Source organism: Pleurodeles waltl, chromosome 9 (genome assembly GCF_031143425.1).
Source record: "Pleurodeles waltl isolate 20211129_DDA chromosome 9, aPleWal1.hap1.20221129, whole genome shotgun sequence".
Taxonomy (NCBI): Eukaryota; Metazoa; Chordata; class Amphibia; order Caudata; family Salamandridae; genus Pleurodeles; species Pleurodeles waltl.
Genome location: NC_090448.1, coordinates 380966638 through 380984737, shown reverse-complemented (window position 1 = coordinate 380984737; position 18100 = coordinate 380966638). Strand labels below are relative to the sequence as shown.

The 18100-nt window shown below is 38.6% G+C and overlaps 1 protein-coding gene across 2 annotated transcripts in view; it reads right to left on the bottom strand.

Annotated features, from left to right (window-relative positions):
* Positions 1-17558, bottom strand: part of LOC138259339 (uncharacterized) — a 640620-nt gene extending 623062 nt beyond the window's left edge. For both annotated transcript variants that reach the window (XM_069206979.1, XM_069206981.1), the window contains exon 1: positions 17441-17558. The gene's annotated coding sequence lies outside the window, so the exon portion shown is untranslated. The remainder of the gene's footprint in view (positions 1-17440) is intronic.
* Positions 17559-18100: the final 542 nt, after the last annotated feature.

Here is an 18100-nt window from a genome sequence, read left to right as displayed (position 1 = left end):
AGAGGGTGGGTGGGAGGGTTCCAGCAAACAACATGAACAACAATGGAAGGATGAAGGATAAATGGGGCACGCACCAACAACAAGGACAACAATGGAGGAAAGGGGAGCAGATGGACGCAAGCAACATAGATGAGGGGGGAAGTATTGGAACACTGAACTGGGAAGTACATGGGGGAGCCAGTTAAAAAAAGAGAAGCCCAATGAGAGTGCTTAAAGAAAAAAAAATGGCTAAAAAAATTAAAAAATAAAAAACTCAGTGGAAGGACACAGACAATGCATTCATGCTTCTGGGGAGGGGTACACACATGAAAAGGAACGAAGCCTACGGCAGCTGACCAATAAGAAGCAACTAATAGATTAAAAATTAAGACAACCAATCAGAAGCAGTGGCAGCCTTCATCCTTTATGTTAGAAAATAGAATGGCTTAAAGCGACAGTGCATGTCCGGTCTAGGAAAGACCTAATGAGATGGGAGGGACACTGAATTACAGCATATCTCTCCCTTTACCGCAAACCAAATGACCTAAGTTTTGGACAGTGGCAGAATGGTCAGCCAGTATTTGAGAAAAATAATTCATGGAGCACTCAATAGTGAGATTATATATATATATATATATATATATATATATATATATATACACACACACACACACATATACACACACACACACATATACACACACACACACACATATACACACACATACACATACGACACACATAATACACACACACTACTTGAGTAAGAGGCATTTTTTTCTTTTTTTTAAATAATAGCAGGAGTGACATGCAATGAAAGTGGTGGTGTTTCACCTTTAAGAATAGCTTCACATAAGTCCAGCACAAATTGCACCAGTCACTCCTTTAGGACTTTATAGAGCTTGCGTTTGATAGAATGCGAGCCCAGAGCCTTCACACTGAGAAAATACCTCAGCATCATTTCTCATTGGAGGTATTTGAACGTGGGACTGAGTTTTAGTTGGAAAGTACATAGTGGTCTAGTCTAGAAAATAACACCTTGTCTCCTGGAACCTTAGGCAAGACATTCTCAGAGCTAGCCCAAAACTTCAGTGCAAATGAGATCTTAAAGGACTGACCATAGTTTCACAAATGCTTGAGTAGAACACAATGCATTGTTAACAAATGAATGAATGAAAGCCATATCTGAAGTCACTTTGTTTTGTGAATGGTGCATACAAGTATTAATTGGGTGTGAGTTACCCCAATGACAGTAACCAAGAGCAAAGTATGGTCTCTACAGTAACTTGGCACTTGCCTCCTGGGCCACAAATTTAATTTTCCTCCCTCTTATATTCCCTTTAGCGGCTTTCAGTGCATCTCACATAACAGCAGCCACTATCCTCATCGTTTAGAGCAGAAATTAAGAAACATTGCCAAGCAGAAAAGCAAAATAAGATGAATTGTGAAAAAGTGTTTTCTGAAAAGTTCTAAAGGTGGTGGCAGAATTTGAAGGCATCCCATGAGATCTTAGATTATCGAGGCATGGTCGGACAGAATTATTGGGGAAAAGTCAATTCTGGCTAATTATGCATATGGTTTTACTGATCAAAATATAATCGAAGTGTGAACACTGTTTATGTGAAGTGGGAAGAAAGAGTTTAGACATAACTAAGTATGCCAATTAACAAATACAAACTTTGACATTTTTGTGTTGCTAACTGTAGGACTTTAAATAACATGCACAACAAGAAAAGTGCACGAGTTTCACTCTCTGTGAAAGAGAAAAATACTAAGTTGATTTCTCTCTGCTGGTCCCTATCTTTTCTTTGATAAACATGATAAGCTTTTCAAGGTTAAAGGCTATAGCCGGAGGGCAGAAATTAATATTTTCATAGTGTATTATGTGAAGCTTCTTTCACCACGATACCTGCAGAAAGAAGTGTGCAGGAAGAACGATGTGATGAATTCATGCAATGTATTTTTAAATTATTTTACTTTTGTTGGAAAGATTATGAAGCATGACTACACAGAAATTATTCTTGTGTTTTCTATTTAACAAAACATATGTCTAGATGGAAACCAAGGGAAAGGTTAGGACTCTTGAATAATAGTTTGTTACCTAAATATGTTGCCGACTGAATGTGGTTTATTTAAATGTGCTGCTTTTTCCATTTGGAGATATTTTTTTCTAGAGCGCTTCATTCGTAGTGCTGTGATAATCCCTTAAAGCCACTCTGGTCTCTTGCAGACAGATGACATTGGGTAAATGTTAGGTTAGATCAGCCTGGTTGGCCCCAACATTCATCATCATCTTCTCAGTAAGGATCACCAGTACCAGGCCAAGTGGTTACTGTCATCTCTGCCCTCATGCAATGCTGTCATTTTTCTGAACGCGCTGCACTTTGCTTTACCTTATCTTCTCCACACCCTTGACTCTTATTCCCATATCCACATGGCCCCTACCACTAACCCTAGGGAAAGCACCAATTAACTAGGCTGCTACGGAATACGCTTTGGGGAGCCTGTTGTGATGCACCACAAGGTGGTAGTACAGAAGAAATCATAGAACAAGCTTTAATTTGTGCTGGGGGGGCGTGGTTTGGAGACGATTCAAGATGGTCGCACCTCCGGTCATAGGAGAAATTGGCAGTGTTTTCCTCACAGAAATAGCATAACACTTTATTGGACTACAAAAAAAAAACCATCAATAATGTTTCTGCTACCTGCAGGTAAGTTCTCTTATACAGGACATGTCCTTCTATAGATTTATTTAATTGAGTGGATACTCTGAGAAGAATATTGCGGCCAGAATTTTGTTGAAGCAACTCTTCATTTTCCTTAGAAGTAATGCCGTTTTCATTTTAATATTCTTCATGTTTTCAACTAAACTATTTTTAATTATACATGAATATATTTTATGGGAACTACTAAGCCAGGCACATTCTTCTGTTTTTGTTACTGCTGCCATGGTTGTTTCCAGATAATTCATTCTCAATTCTTGCAACAAATATGGATAATATTATTTTGGTAAAGGTGGCATCCTCCTCTCCCAGTGGAACTCTACCACAAAATAATAGTCAACTTCCAAACAAAGCGCAGGCATGACTTCAGCAACTAAACATGCTAAAAAAGATCCTCCATCACCTATTAAATCTCCCCATACTATTACAATGGAGCTACTGTTAGAGGAAATCTATGCTTTTAATCCTTTTATGGAAGAAACCAATAACAAATTGCAGATTTTAACTGATCATTGGACTCGGTTTTACATAAGAGTTACTTAAGTAGAACAACAAGTCAGTGATGTTGAGGATACAGTTCAAAGTTTGCAATTGCTTAAATCCAAAGTACTTCACCTCAGGAAACATGCTGAAGACGTAGAAAATCAGAGTAGAATAAATAATCTACGTATCTATGGCTTATAAGAAGGAACTGAAGGTTCAGACCCTATTACATTTGTTCAATATTTTCTTCCTAAACTTTTAAACCTTCCTTCTACATTATCACTGAATATTCAACAAGCACACAAACTACGACATTCATCTCATCAAGTATCTTCATCACGAAAGCCGATGGGAGTTATCTACTTTCCAGAATATGTTGAGCTCCTTCAAATTCTTAGAGCTGCTAAATCAAAAAGGAAAAATATCATGGTTGGATTCACATTTGTTCTTCACACAAGACTATGCTAAACCTACAGCTGACAGAAGAAAATACTTTTTGGACATGAGACTTGCTCTTCGTGCTCTGAAACCAAAATTTTGACTTTTTAATCCATGCTCTTAACATAACCTATAAAAATAAAACTATGGTATGAGGGTCCCAAGGTTTTGCAATGCTTCATCAACTCATGTAAAGGAGAAGACATGGACATCTCAAAACAACCTGCAGCATGAATTTCATTTAATCTTATTTCACTTCTAGGTAGTATTCTTATTTTCATGTTTTGTTAATCATTATTATCAGTATAAGTAATACCGTATGTTCTTTTCCTCATGTATCCCATTTCTCTTAATGACCTTATGTATATCTTATGAGGTATTGGTCGTTGATATCATCATGATTACATCCTCGTCTTTGTATTCTGTTTGATCCTTCTTGTTGACTTCAAAGTTACAGTTGAACCATCTCCCTTTTGTGGTGTCACCACCCTCATTTCCTTGTGTGTTATATAGGTATGTTAATTTTGTTAGTCTGTACCTTATGTGTCTATTTTCTCTTTATCACAATTTTTCTTGGTCTTTCTTTCCTCATTTTCTTTCCTTAATTTTCTTCTTTATAGCTCTGTGTATTTAGTCATCGTTTTCTGTTTAATTTTAATGATATTGCATTCCTTAATTTTTCAATATTTTTTCAACTGTTATATACTATTAATTTATTTCGTCTTATGTGGAACTATTACCTTGTTATCTTGTTTCAATGGCTCATTTATATGCTTCTACATTTACAAGTTTTTTCTTTTTATTCTAAGGGTTCTCTTCTAGAAATTACTATATTTGGTGATTTATATACCAAACATAGTTATATTGTTACCTTTGTAGAATTTCATAGCTTTAATATAACTTATTTCCTATGTTTCTTCGAATAATAACATGGAATATTAAAGGGTTAGGCTCGCCTATTAAGAGACAAAGAGTTCTCACGCATCTAGCCACATTGAATGAGGACATAGCATTATTACAAGAAACACATGTTAATGATAAAGAAGTTAGTAAACTCAAATGCAATTGGGTAGGTTATACTTCTACATCCCCTGGCACACACAATGGTGATGGTGTTTTATGTTAAAAAAAAAAAAAAACTTTACTTGTTAAATTATTAGCACAAGACAATGACAGTGCAGGTCGTTGGCTATTTTTAAAACTTATTATCAATAATACCCCAATAACAATTTTTAATGTGTAAGCACCCACTCATCTGGATAAAACTTTTTGGCCAAATATTGACAAATTGATGTCTGTTACAGATGGTTACTTTGTTTTTGGAGGTGATTGTAACCTTGTTTTTGACCCCTTTTATAGACCACTCTTCTAAAACTAAGTTTATTCCCACATCCATGCATAAACAATTTACTTCAACCATTTTAGGTTCAGAGATTGGTACCATTCTAATTTCAGATCATGCCCCAGTCATACTAGATCTGGAATTACCTTCTGTTACTCCCAAAACTAATTGTATGGACTTTAATACCTTTCTTTTAAGAGACACTACATTTATTAAAAACGTTCAAGACTTTATATAAGAATATGTTTTATTAAATGATACACCTGAACTCTTTCAGATAACATGGGAATCTTTTATAACCGCTTCACGGGATTTTATTTTGACATATGTCTCTAATAAAAAGAAATATTGATCTTTCTCCTCTAGATGCAGATATTTCTTTCAAGGACATTCAGGGAGCAATAAATTATATTAAAACAAATAAAGCTGCCGGACTATATGGCTTTGTTGAGTTCCATTTATATTTCTCAAAATTATTTATTCCCAAATTACACAAACTTCACCCTTTGTGCAACATCTAACACAGCGTCTGGCGTTTTGGGGTGTGGCTTTCATTTGCCACACCCCAAAAGAAGGTAAAGAGGTTAAATTCTGCAAAAATTATCAACCAATATCCCTAGTTAACACAGATTACAAAAGGTTTGCTAAAATTCTCGCAATTGGGCTAGAATCTTTCCTCCCCCCTTTAATCAGTAAAGACCAGTCTGGGTTTATTAAAGGTATGTATCTTTCAGGTAACACTAGACTTTTCTTTGATATTTTGAGTAAATCTAAGACGTATTTGAAATAATTAGCTGCTATAGCCTTAGACGCTGAAAAAGCATTTAATCGTATTCATTGGGATTATCTTTTTGCTACTCTTTCTTGGTTTGGTTTTGGCCAGAAGTTTATCAAACTAGTATCTATGCTATATAGTTCCCCTAAAGCATTAGTTTTTAATGGTATAAATTCCTCATCTTTCTCTCTTCACAGAGGAGAGAGACAGGGATGTCCCTTGTCTCCTTTGCCTTTTATCTTGGCACATGAACCCTTCTTATGTTCTATTCGCCAGAATACTTATATACACGGATTTAAATATAGAGACATACATATCAAATGTTCAGTATATGCTGATGATATCCTACTATAATTATCTTCCCCTGAACTTTCCTTAAATCCCTTTTAGGATACAGTCTCACACTTTGCAACTATTTCAGGTTACAAGCTTAACAGATTAAAAATGAGATTCTTCCACTTAATAAATGATGTTTTAAACATGAATTTTCATTTTCAAACTTTCTTTGGAACCACACAAATATAACATATGTAGGCATCTGGGTCACAAACTCTTTCAAATAAACTCTTTCTATTAATTTTAATACTCTTTTCTAGCCTTAAAAATCTAACATCAAAATGGAATCCTTTGTTTCTATCATGGTGGGGTAGATTAGATTCTATTAACATGATGCTTGTTCCCATAATAATTTTTTATCTCTCAAATATTCCCATTAATATATTAATATTTCCTCTTTTTTGTTAAGAAAATTAACTCTATCCTAATTTCCTTTTAATGGAATAATAGAGAACATTGAATGTCTCTTATTAAACTGCAATGATCTAAACAATATGGGGAGTTAATTGTCAGCTCTATCATACTGCTTTGTTTTCTAAAACATTCATTCCATTCACATCAAGAAAATGCTTTACATCAAAAGCCCTTATGGATTGACTTAGAATTATCCTGTATTCATCCTTTTACGTTTATAGAATTTATTTTTCTCACTCAATGCCCAGCTAATATATCCTTACCTGTTCATAACTAATGCTTGTACAATATTATGTCCCATCCTTTCTAAATATATAACTCAGATCAATTTCTTCAATAGGGTACAATCAACTTATTAAGATTGATAATTGTGTTATCGGTATAAAAAGGGCATAGTATGGATATTTCAATTATTAGATAATCACTCATTGCTTTCCTTTATGTAAGTCAAACAGTTAATCTTCCAAATTGTTTTCAAAACAAATATCAACTCAACCACAGCTATTTTACAACCATATAAAAATCCATCGTCTGCAATTTCCCCAAGCTCCTACACCTTCCCCTGTATTACAGGTTTTACCAACCTGTCCCTCAGCCTCAAACATGTACTCTCCTCTTAACTATGTATCCCAACCTAGACTAAAAACATTAGAGGAAATACAATGGTAAAATGACATACAAACTTTATTTCAAATCAATCTGTGGAATAGGATATGGATTAAAATTTGCAAGACATCTTGTGCAGTTAACACTACTCAAAATGTTTTATATAAAACAGATTACTACTTACACCACACATTTTAAATAAAACAAATTCTTCTATGATGTCAACATGTTGGACAATCCAAACCTCTAATTCAACTTTAAAACACGTGACTTGAATATCCACATACATCCCAATTTTGGCTTCAAGTATCTGCTCAAATGAATCAAATTTTCATACCTCCATACCCTTTTCTTTTGTTAATGTTTTTTGGGTAGCCTTTCTGACATTTGGAAAAACTGAAATGAACGTGCAAACTGTGGATTTATTAATTGCTGTAACTTTCCAGCATATAACGAAAAATTGGAAAAATGCACTCAAAATTACTTCCCAGGCATGGTGGTATGATGTTTGTTATAATCATAGATTATATACCAACTTTGTTACTCCATTATCTTTAGCTATTAAAAGGTAAATCTGTTGGTTGCCTGTAACTAATATGCTAAATTGTTCTGCATTGAGCTAATTTACATCAACCAATTTCTGAAGGAGTGTCAAAACCCCCTTGAATCTCCCTTATTACTAAATGCTTAAATGGTTATATTTCTCAGATCACTGTTTACTTTATAAGGCTAGCACAGTTTTATATTACAAGGAATGCTTATTCCAAGTTTGCTTTTCTTTTTTCTCCTTTTATCGATTTTTTTTTTATGTCTTCACTTGTGACTTATTTTTCTATTTTATCAACATAATACTAGTAACAACTTACTTGTTTGATCCGATATTATTCAGTTTGTTAATTGTCAATGTTCTTATCAATTTACATACATTACTTAAATATTTTTCATAACTTTTTAAACAAAAAAAAAAAGCTTTTAATTGTGCTATTTAACTGATAAGGTGTGACACTTACCCTAGCAAATATCATCATGATTACATCTCAGTGCACCAAGACACTGCACAGTAAACTGCAATGCTACCGAAATCAGAGTTTCTCCTGTGTCAGCAATACATTTTAGCAGTACTCCATTACACTACATCCAAGCAAGACTTGGTCCCTGTAGATTGATATAACCGAGATTAATCTTGGACACGGTAGTACAGAAAAAGGTGCAAACCGGGAACATGCTCTTCAAAGATCCAGGTTTTTACAGATATACCCCTCAAACACCACACAATTTTAAAAAAGGGGAGTCAATGAACTGATGGAACTGCCATTTACGCTCGTTAGTTGCAAAATATAATCTAAAAGAGTGCGCCTGTGTTGGGTTTCCTCAGGCAGCATTTCCCAAGCTAAAAATGAAACCCTCTTTATGAGAAATGTTTGAGTTTAGCCGTCAAGCGGTCTCTTTCAGTTGGAAATGGTTCGAAATTTTCAGGCGACTATTCAGAGATGAAGAGCAGAGCTCAAGCCAAGCTGAAAGCTTGTAGCTTCAGGCAACCCATTGAGACCCGACTAGCAACTTGCCTCCATGTCAGACGTCTCTGCAATGCATAAGACTACTGTGGTTCTCAATAAACTATGCAGCGATGGCCTTAGCATCTAAGCATTAACTACCCGGAAATAAAAAAAAATTGTGGTCGGAAGGTTCAGAGCAGGATAGAGACAGAGTACAGTACTCGCATATCGGAAACTGAAGGTCTTTGGGGTTCTACACAGTACACCCTGCTTTTAGAAGGAAATATAAGCAAGGGACCTGGACAATCAGACTGATGTGCAAGCTGTCTGGGACCAGGTGACTGATCCCAAGCCAATACCCCACCCCTCTCAAAGCATCCCTTCAATCTACCTATACAATGAAAGGAAACCAAAGCTAGTTTCCAACTAGCTGCTAATGCTCAACCACATGAGGTGTGTTCTGTCTAGTTAAGTGCCATTGAATATTAAAGGTTCATTTGGAGGAGCTACAATCTAAGGTGGCCAAGAGGATTTCTTCACACCACACAGTTCTACTAGGCTAAGTTACTGTCACTTTCATGTTGGTCTCTTTTGAAACATGGTCTATTGAATACCTGAGACAGTCTGGGATAGATAGATCTGTTTACTACAGGTTACACTAGATATCTGAATAATAGTCATATGGTCTGATTACAAGTTGAGGTGTTATTTTTCTCCCCCAATAAATAATGATACCACGTAGTACGTTAAGTATTGGGTGCAATAAATAACACCAATTACGACATTAAGGGGAATAGCGTGGATCCTCATGTTTAACACACCAAAATCTAAATGATAGGCTAAATACCCGTTTCCCCAGTTAAATTATGGCAGGTTTGACCTGCCGAAATGTAACGTGTTTTTCTTTTTCTAACTCTTCCCATAATTATTTGATGTTTTAAAGTCTGAGTAAACAGAGGTTTACACACTGAACAGAATTAACTTCCCAAACTTGTAATCAGGCCCTCAAAGTGTAGGGTTGCACCTCTTAGGTGCTTGTTACACTGGATGTAAGAGCAGGACCACACTATAAAATTCTGCATTCTTAAACCAGAAGTCCTTAAGGGAAGTCTTAAATCATAGGATATATTCAAATATATAACATCCACAATAAAACATGCAAAAAAGTGCTAGAGTCTAATACGTTTCTCAGTTTTTTTTAATTCCCCAATTTAAAAAACATCCTCCTTAGGATAGATTGGTAGATAGCTCAGCCTATTGTATTCATTCCAAAATAAAATATTCAGTTCACAAATGCACTGATAACGCTAACCCAATTTGCATAGAGTGGACCCCACCTAAGAATGTTCTGTTTCAGAGTAACAAGCAGCACCAGTATCTCAGTATAGCACCACTTACATCCGACCACAAACCTATGTACCCTATTGCACTATAGTAATGTGCATACTAATTTTGTGGGGATTTAATTACAACACCAGTAGTATATTGCCACTCAAGTTTGATTTTGTGTCATATTTGTGCCAGAATCTTTAACACCAGCTTGTGATTGCTTAAGCACACTGCCTCTCACTAATTCCTCTTCTACTTGCAGGCAGTCCTGCGTTGACAGGGGTTTACGTAGATTATACACAACAAGCGACCCCATGGATAACAATGGACCAGGAGTATGTAATAATTACAATGAACAGTGCTCGCTCGTCAGCTAATATGAAAACAGTAATATGGGAATACTATCATGTTCAAATAGTCAAATCAACGTATCAGAAAAATATACTTTAATGTTAAGTTAATGGAAAAGTACAAATAAGTGGGGAGAAAAACAATCAAACGATATAAAAAGAAAAGGGAATACTCCGGCATATGCGTGACAATCAATCCATTACATTTGTCACAATCTGAAACAAACAACATAGCCCTTTCATTCAGGAGTACAATGGCAAAGTGTCTGAGTTTTGAAGTCGACGACGTTTTGAACCCCAAAACAATACCCGGATCATCATCAGGAGTCATGAACAGACATGACAGAGAAAACCCACTATAAAACAATTGAAAAGAAAAAATCCGAAGACAAAGAAAGAGGAACAAAATAGGAAGAAAAAAAATGTGAGAAAGGACAAAAGAAGAAAACGAGGAGAGGAAAAAGAAAGGAAGACAATCAATTTAAAATACCGAATGTAAAAAAATCCCTAATAAAAGAGACTAGGAAAACACACACGAATTGCATATTAAAAAGTGAACAAACACCAAAACCAATGTCCAATGTGTACACAACACAGCTGAGTGAGACAAAAAGTAGCCACAACCTATGTGGAAAAATGAGGAAATACATACGCAAAAATGAAATGTGAGTCCGCAATGGGGAATCAAAAATAATAACAGGCTACCAGGTAACTGGAAAGAAAATAAACTGAGTCAGAAGACCAGTAAGGGATTATTTTACCTCCGCTCCCCCCGCTGCACGGGGGACTTTTCTGCCGCAATTACGCCAACTATTCTGCTGATGTACTGGGGGCACCATTCGGGAGTCTGACCGCAGCTTTATTGGACTTTCTTCTTCAAGTATGATTAGTTAGCTCTGTATCGGTGAGTGTATAGCTGCTTTTGGTCGTTTTTGTTCCCTTTACTGCTCGGCCTTCTGACTCAATGTGTATTTACTTTCCAGCTACCTGGTAGCCTGCTATTTTAATTATTTTTGGTTCCCCATTGCAATCTCATTCATTATTGCGCAGGTATTTCATAATTTTTTTCACATAGGTTGTGGCTACTTTGTCACACTCGACTGATGTTTTCCACACACTATGCATTGGTTTCCGTATTTGTTCACTTACCATACAATTCACGTGTGTTTACCTCATTCATTTTTAATAAGGATCTTTTTGATAGTTCTCATGTTGACTATTTTTTTGCCTTTCTTTCTTTCCCTTCCACCTCCTCGTTTTCTTCTCCCTTTCCCCTCTTTTTATTTCTTTGTACTCATCTTTTTCACCCTTTGTTTTATTGTTTTATATTCAGTGTTCACAGGCATGTTAGTCATACGTCCTGATGATGATCTCTGTATTGTTTTGGAGGATCGAAATGTAGACTTCAACACTCTGATCCTTTGCCACGATACAATTTAATAAAAGGGCTATGTTGTGTGTTTTTCAAATTGTGATTAATGCAATGGATTGATTATTGTCAAATATATGCGTGGGTTTGGCCTTTTCTGTTAATATAGTTTGGTCCCCAACCCCACTTATTTTTACTTTTGGATTAACTTAAACATTCAATTATATTTTCTGATATATGTTGTTTGGAATATTTATATGGGCATGATGGTGTTGCCATATTACTGTTTTCATATTTGCTGACCAGTGACCTTCGTCACAAGAGTTTTACGTGGGGCACTGTTCTTTCACTTCCTGCACTACTACTGTTCCTGCAATCTACCCATCTTCCTGCATGACTGCCTTAGTGCAATGCACCTCGCATTTTGTACCCCAAGTCACCTCTGTAGAAGTTCATGCTATATTTGGGGCTTTCTGTTCAGAACAACTTTGGATTATTGCTCATTTTCAAATGGAGCAAGACGTTGTGATGCCAAACAATATCAAATCATAGGTTAAACTTTCAGAAACAGGGGCATGTAAAAACATACAAAAAGCTCAAGCTGTCCAATATTTTACGTGGAATTGTGTGTCTAACTAGCTTCTACTCCTATTATAGGAAAGAAAAGGACTTAGTGGATTAGCATATCACATTAAAATAAGAACTGTATTTAGTGCTTTAAAAGGTAGGTTTTATCTATGGCTATTCATAACAACAAATCCCCTTTCACAACTGCCATTCTTGCTGCAACAGTGAGAATCAAAGCTCTGATAAGTTTCTACGCGATCAACTTCTCTGCCTTTCCCGGCTTTCCTTTTCCTGTGTGTACATTCTGCCTAGGCCATGACCTCCAAATATGTGGAGTCCGAAATGTGGGGGGGCGGGTGAGAGGAGGTCGATGTAAAGAGGAAGGCAGTGAGTGGTAAGGCAGAGGAAAATTGTATTGGGAGATAGTGTTGAGCTAGAGAATCAGATGAGTTATGGAGAGGACTAAGGCAGAGAGAGAGAGAAAAGGTAGCTCTCAGAAAAAAGAGAGGAAGAAGTAGATGGAGAGAATTAGAGAGATAGGCAATGTTCTAATGAGAAGTTTAAAGACAGAAAAAAGATAAGGACAGTGGGGTGAGATACAGAGAGAAGTAAGGGATCAGTGATAGAGAGCCAGAGATGTTGATGTATAGTGAGATATAAGGTGAAGAGAGTGGTGAGGTCTAGAGGGTCAAAATGAGAGGTACAGAAAGTAAAATGTACCAAAGCAGAGAGAAAAGTAGAGGGGTGAAAAGCAAAAGAAGAGCAGTATATGTGGTGACAGAAAGTCGAGATCAATATGGAGGTATACAGATGGTGAGGCAAAGAGCTTTGAATGAGAGGAAATAAAGAAAGATGTGGTGAGGTACAAAGGGGGAAGCTAAAATAGAGAAGGTGCACTGAGTTGACAGTAAGAAAGAAAAAGGGAGCGAGAAAGTTGTGAGGTGAGTGAACAAATAGAAAGAGGGTGAGGTGGCGAAATGACATTGCAAACCAATGGTAAGGTAAATTGAGAGGTTAGGTAGTGGATGAGGAGAGAATACGTAAATGAAGAGAACATAGGTGTAGGTAAAGAGTGGTGTGAGTAAGCCAATTTAAAAAGATGGTATTGCAAAGAGGTCAATAAGATGGAACAGATACAGGAAGAGGAGATGGAAACAATGCAGTGAGGTGCAAAGAGGGAGGGAGGTTGTGTTAAGAGAAGTGAATACATGGCAACATTTTCCAACTGGAAGATTTTGAAAAAACAATACTGGATAAAGGTATATTTCCTCATTGGATGTTAGACCTGTCAGCATTAGGGTGGTCTACCCCAGGAGCGGCCCGTCCTTTAGGGCGGAGGGGCCACTTCCCCCACCTTTTGCCCCTCATGAAGAGTGGCTGTCAGGCTTAGCAAAGGTCAGCCTGACAGACACTTCATGTTCAGGTGAGGCAGCCAGGAGCGAGACATACGCAGACTCCTGGGTGCCTGAGCTGAACTTTGCTTGGCTGAAGAAGTTACAGCTCCTGTGGGCGTGACCTTCTCAGCTCAGGTACCTTGAGGCCCTCCCCCAGGTGACGAGGGAAGCATCACCCATTGACTGACCTGGGTGCATCAGGTTTAAGCCCTCAAGCGCCCAGGGAGAGTGTTAATCAGTGACACCTCGTCACAGAGTGGGGTGGGATCAGCAGTCTCACTGACCCCATCCCACTCTGTGACGAAGTTGGGACTGCTGTCTTCATTCATTGGCTGAGCTTAGGGAAGGCAGCAGTCCCAACCCTCCTGGGACCTCCGAGGCTGAAGATAGTGAGGGGGAGGGGTGTGTGTGTGTTCTTTTTAAATGAATGTTTGGTGCGTGCACGTTTGAATGTTGATGAGTGTTAATGGATGTGCGTACATGTGTGAAAGAATGAGTTAGAGTGTGCCTCCCGCCCACCGCCTTCCCTCCTAAAACTGCCTGCCACCACTGGTCTATCCCAAACGTTTTGCCTGCTTGCCTCCATTTTGTCTGTATTTTTTCTCTGTTGGCCTTAAGACTGTGCACATTACCACTGTTAACCAGTGCTAAGGTGTATGTGCTCACGCCCCTAATCATGGCTTGATTGGCAGATGCCAGATTGGCATATTTAATTTACATTTAAGTCCCTTGTAGAGTGGTATGCCATATACCCATGGCATGTAAATTACATGTCACCAGTGGGCCTGCAACACTTATTGTGCCGCCCACTTAAGTGGCACCTTAAAACTTGCCCCAGGCCTGCCATTGCAGCCTGAAGGCAGTTTCCCACATCCATGTTGACTCAACATTTAAAACCCCTTGACAAGCCTTAAACTCTCCTTTCATTACATATAAGTCACGCTTAAGGTAGGCCCTAATGAGCCCTTAGAGCAGGGTGCTGTGTAATTAAAAGATAGGACATGTACTTTTTAGTTTTATATGTCCTAGCAGTGAAAAAAATCCAAGTTTGTTTCTCACTTCTTAAATGCCTACCCATTCCATAAGGTAACATTGGGAATTCTCATTAAAATTAATAAATTGTAATTCTTAAGCCAGAGTTGGTAGATATGTCATGTTTGGTACCTATGAACTTGTAATTATATCTCCTCCTTAATGGTAAAGTTGGCTTTATCATCACAAGTTTTGAAAATGCCACTTTTTAAAAGTTGGCATTTTCCTGCCCTTAGCCCTATGTGACTGTAACCTGCCTTAAGTCACATGACTGGGTGTAACTGACAGTTGGGGCTTTGTGAAATCACCCTAGACAGTCACAATATTGGGGGGGGGGGAAGAGGGGCAGGAATCAGCAGAGCCTGAATGCTGAATGGGCCATTATAAGACCTAATGAGATTGTGTGTGGGGGGAGGGTGGAGCTAAGCATAGCACCACTGGCAACTGAATAGGCTCGGCTTTGCCACCAGACAATAGGCTTAACAACCCTGTATAGTCAGTGCAGCCAGCTAGGAGCCAGGGCAGAGGAAGCAGGAAATTCCTAGAACTATAGAGAACCCTCCTGGAACCTTCTCCCAACTTCTAGGAGCAGGGCACCAGCATATACAAAGAGCACTTTTAGACCTACTCAGTTCACTACTGGATCTGTGGAAGGACTCTCAGAGGACTGCCTGCTGTTGTGACTTACTGTGCACTCTGCCAGACTGCAGCTGTAACTGGAAGTACAGCTTTGCTGCCTGGAGACTGCTGGGGACCGTCAGAGACCAGCCCTGCATCACTGCCTACACCCAGGACTCCTGAAGTGACTCCAAGAGATAGTTCAGTTGGTCTCCTGTTTTGAGCCACATGGACATAACAGGCTTCCACCATCTTAAACCTGCACCCCGACCCAGCCTCAGTGAGTCTTGTGCCTCCGAGAGGTCTCCCTCCACTTCTGGACCCTTGTTTGTGGTACTAAAAGTGTACAGGTGGCCATTTTCTAAAACTGAGGGCTTGCCATTTTGAACCTTAAACTTAAAAAATTCAGAACTCTAGTTCTACTAATTGGATTTTCATGGGTTTGGTGTCAAATTTATTAAAATTTTCTCTGCATTTCTAAATTGGTTAAAGATTGTCATTGTGTTTTCAGTGTATTGCTGTATGTGTTCTGCACGAATACTCAACACATTGCCTCTCAGTTGAGCCTGACTGCATTTTGTGCCTAGTTACCCAGGGTTAAGCACAGGTTAATTTAGTGACTTTTTGTAGTTCAACCTACAAGGGGTTGTGGCTGTTGCTTGATCAGGGTTCACGCTCCAGTCAACCAACAACCCAATTTCTCACATTGGAGCAGCAGCAATATTAGACGGGAGACACAAAATAAAGCCATCTTTGGCTCTCGTCTGAATCGGGGATATTGGCATGTATGAAGGCTAGTAAGAAATCAGATACAAGCTGAGAGTGACGCTTGATACACAGGGATGTGGTGAGAGGTAAAGAGACTGGTGTAAATGTGAGGTTATATAAGGAGAGAGACACCTGCATGACAGTAAAGGATGGGCAGTGTGGACATGCACACTGAGCTTCTCTGAGGTATGCAGGCTGAGCTGTTAAATAAAAGTATCTTTATGCAAACTTTTACTATGGTGCTTCTGGATGTTTAGATAATTTTAATGCGGTTTTCTTGGCCGGTGGAGTCAACTGGCAATTATCCACTCAGCCCATGCCTATAAACGACCGGGTTCTGCTGATCCCTCGAGCCACAATGGCCACCAACAAGTTTTATCCCAAGTCTCGGCAGCCACATTATTTTTATTTGAAAATGTGTCAAACAAACCATGGCAACGTTTACACTCTATGCACACTGTAACATTGTAAAGGTGAGTTACACTGCCTGGATGGCTGAAAAGCTGAACCCTTCTATCGAACGGAAAAAAGCAAAAAAAAACACACAATGAACTATCAAAATGAGAAGATATTTGACAAGGAAATCTCTCTACGCAATCTGTATGTTTGCAATGATAATACAGTTCTGATGAGCTAATCTTCCACACTTCAGCGTGCCCAGGCCTGTGGGATGTACACCATATACGATACATTCAATCCATACTGGCGTGTATCCAACAAGCATCAATCCCGACATGGGGCCACCGTGGGAGCTATGCAACACCGAGCAGTCCTGCGTAATATCTCAAAGACATTCCGGGTCCTATTAGACTTTGGTCCATGGTATAATTAAGCAAATAGATGCATTCTGGGAACCGTAGTCTTTATTCAGTTCAATTGAACTAACGCACCCGAAAATTAATTTATCAAAGTAGGGTTCATCGCTGGTTCCTGCCGAGAGGCACCCACCTGACAACACTAGCGTTCACGTGTCTCTTGTGTGAATTGACAAGGAGAAGAATGGATCGGTCCTACTAACTATCACAACAAGAATATCGTTTGATAAATGCCAAGAGCAACTCTTTAACTAACCACCTGCATCCAAAAGAACCCTGCTGTAAATTCCAGTTGGCCGGTTACAAATGGCGTTAACAGGATACTGTTGCTGGCGTGTTCCGATTATTATCTATATATTTATACAGGAAAACACTTTGTTAATTTGCCTGCGCAACTTCGGGGTTTTTGTGCTGGGCACATTTTATGCGATGGCTTAAAACACACCCCACACCTTCTTCCAAGAGATAGAGTCCAAGAGCGGTAGAACAAACTGTCAGTATCTACAAACTAACCCTGAATTTAATACCAACGGGAGTCACACCTCCCCCAACTCCACTTAACGGGCTCAAAAATATGTTAATTTTCGTTGGAAGTTGAGGACTTACCAGCAAGACTTCTTGGCTTCACTGCCTCATAGTCACCTTCCAGGGGAGCGCTTGCCTCAGAGAGCAACCAGACGACCTAAGGCAGTCTGCGCGTGCCTCTCACACCTGCAGGCCCTCTCCTTCTACATCAAGTGACCGAAGGCCCAGGCCTGGCTAATCAATTTGAAACCTCCTCTCCTCTGGAATTCTGGGACATGTAGTCATATACAAAGAGGTCAGGAAATTCAAAATAATGAATTAAAAAATCCTGATTTCGTTTTTAAATAATGTATGTGTTTGCATACAGTATGGTTTTATACTTTGTTCGCTTTACTCGTTTCATCTCGAACCCAATGATTAAAATGCAGCTTGGATTGTATACAAAAATTACTGCTCAGACAAACCCTACCCCGCCACCCATCCCCCCCTTGACAGTGCTGAGGCATCATTAATTGCAACCAAGCCAGATTTTACTAAGAACTCCTCAGGGTAAAACCATTTTAAAGTTCACAGAATTTGGAAACTAAACCAGATGGTGATCATAGCTGCCAATTTTCCCAGGTTTATGCGTCATGTGCTGCTCCAGTCCAGGTTTTCACACTGATTTCTGGGACTTGTAGACTTATAATGTAATAATAAACAAGACCACAAGTCCCAAAATTCAAAGAAAAACCTTGGAAT